Source organism: Octopus bimaculoides, chromosome 23 (genome assembly GCF_001194135.2).
Source record: "Octopus bimaculoides isolate UCB-OBI-ISO-001 chromosome 23, ASM119413v2, whole genome shotgun sequence".
Lineage (NCBI taxonomy): Eukaryota > Metazoa > Mollusca > Cephalopoda > Octopoda > Octopodidae > Octopus > Octopus bimaculoides.
In genome coordinates, this window is record NC_069003.1 from 21134672 (window position 1) to 21137397 (window position 2726).

A 2726-nucleotide genomic window follows, 5' to 3' on the forward strand; every position below is an offset into this window, starting at 1 on the left:
ATATATATATAAACTTATACATATATATATGTGTGTGTGTGTGTGTATATATATATATATATATATATATATATATATATATACACACACACACACACAAACATATACAGGGTGATTGAAAAGTAACTCCCTATTTTAAAATACTTATAATTCATTTATTAACTAATTTTTTTCTCAAATTTGTTGTGTATGTTCTTTAATGTATGGAAATCGATTCTATGTTGTCTTTTTTTTCTTATCAGAACAATTATTTTGTTTGAAATTTAGAGTTTGAGGAGGTGATGCTGGCTTTGTATGAAGAATGGTCTGATCTCTTAAAAAATATCCTCTGGAGTGATGAAGCAGTATACCACATCGGTGGGTTTGTGAACTGTCACAACTGCACAGGAGAAGATCCTCGTATTACCTCTGAAAAATGCAGAATCAGTCCAAAGTAACCGTAAAGTGTGGAATGACTTCGGACAGGATTGTGGGTCCTTTCATCCCTTGCAATACCATAAATACTGAAAGGTACCTCACCATGCTGCAAGATGAAATCTGGCCAGTTATCGGTACTTGGGAGAATATTGAAGATTTGATTTTTATGCAAGATGGCACTCCTCCACATTTTGCTATTATTGTTTGTGAATGGCTGAATGCCCACTTCCCTGGTAGATGGATGGGTCATTGAGGTCCACATGATTGGCCAGCCATAAACTCTGGTTTAATACCCTGCAACTTTTGCCTTTAGGTTTGGTGAAAGGAGCAAGTCTACTCTACCAAACCAACGACTTTGGAAGAACTTGAAGGGTGAATACAAGAAATTATGTTTTCCATCCCACAAGAGTTCCTGATGAAATCAGTTGATGCGGTTCCCGGGCGCCTTGAGAAGCTGGTAGCAAATGCTGGTGCCTGTATCAAATTTTAAATAAAACTCTATGCTATACGCTGTCTTCACATATTTTTTTCTAAAAATTATAGTTAATAAATGAATTATAAGTGTTTTAAAACAGAATTGCTTTTCAATCACCCTGTATATATAAACGTATATATATTAGAGTGGACTGAAAATAAAAAAATTGTGGAAATTGAAAATGCCTGAGGGCTAAAATATTGCTATATTCGATTACTAGAAAAATGCTAAATTTTTGCAGAGATCAATCAAGGGCATTTACTCCCTCAAGTCCCCTAAACTCCGAAAATGGGGGAATTTTGTAAATTTTTTTACAATTGCAGAGTTGGGGGGATATAAATGCCCTTGATCTAAGCAAAAATTTAGCATTTTTCAAGCAATAATAAATATATAGCAAGATTTTAGGCCTAAGGCATTTTCAATTTCCAAAATTTTTTAATTTTCACTCCATACTTGATAATACAATCTATATGCTCACACACATACATGTGTGTTAGTGTAGAGTGAAAATAAAAATATTGTGGAAATTGAAAATGCCTGCTGCCTAAAATCTTGCTATATATTATTACTAGAAAAATGCTAAATTTCTGCTTAGATTAGTCAAGGGCATTTACTTCCTCAAACCGGCCAAACACCGCTATTGTAAAAAATTTACAAAAATCCTCCATTTTTGGAGTTTAAAGGGCTTGAGGGAGTAAATGCCCTTGATTAATCTCAGCGAAAATTTTGCATTTTTCTAGTAATCAAATACAGCAACATTTTATCTCTCAGGCATTTTCAACTTCCACAATTTTTTTATTTTCAGTCCACCCTAATATATATGTATATAAAAAGTAAAAGGTAAAAAAGTCATAAGGAAGAGTAAATATGGATAGGCAGCTTTTTAATCGCTACAAATGTTTCAATACATACAGATCCTCGTATATACAAGATTTAAAGTTTAAATTAAATTATTTAACAATTTACCTGTATAAGAAGATCTATATGTATCTCCTCAGGCAATACTCAGTTGATGTTTCCGTAAGTAAATTTAGATTTCCAATGTTGCAGCATGGAAATCTAAATTTTGCTTACGGAGACAGCAGCTGAGTATCACCTGAGAAGATACATATAGAGCATCTTATACAGATAAATCGTTAAATAATTTAATTTAAACTTAACTTTAAATCCTGTATATACGAGGATCTGTATGTATCGAAACATTTGTAGCGACTAAATAGCTGCCCAACCACACTTACTCTTCCTTTTAACTCTTTTACTTTTTACTTTTTATTTTCACACACGAGGAATACCTACGACTAGAATTGGTAGCATACCATAAGAATACTACCGGATATTTGGGAATTCTAAGGGTGAACGAGCTCTATTTGTAGTCTTATACGTTATATATATATATAAATGAAAAATGTATTGTAAATACACAAACAACAACTAAAAAGACATATAACGTATATTGAGTACATTAACGGATGGAAAACAGACACAGAAGGCACCTAATTCTTCATCAGTTATCAACCAGATGGTACTACACAGTTCTGCACCAATACGGAGTGGACATGCAAAAGTGAATAAATGTAATTTAAGATGATGGACAAAGGACAAAGACAAAATAAATAAGAAACGAACAAAATATAGCCTCAGGACCAAAAAGACATGAATATATACATATAGATAGACAGATAGATATATAGATTAAAATCTATTTGCCAACATAAGGTGGCAGTCCTGCATAGGACCAAGTTACTACCTTTTAACCCCAGGAAAATATCTTTTCCAGCTGGTTATCGATACACAATCTGTGTCTATCATATATATATATATATATATATATATA

General features: G+C 32.6%; 1 protein-coding gene across 1 annotated transcript in view; it reads right to left on the reverse strand.

The window, feature by feature from the left end:
- LOC106882470 (prolyl 4-hydroxylase subunit alpha-1) overlaps positions 1–2726 on the reverse strand; it is a 100240-nt gene that overhangs the window by 17621 nt on the left and 79893 nt on the right. The gene's annotated exons all lie outside the window — the stretch shown is intronic.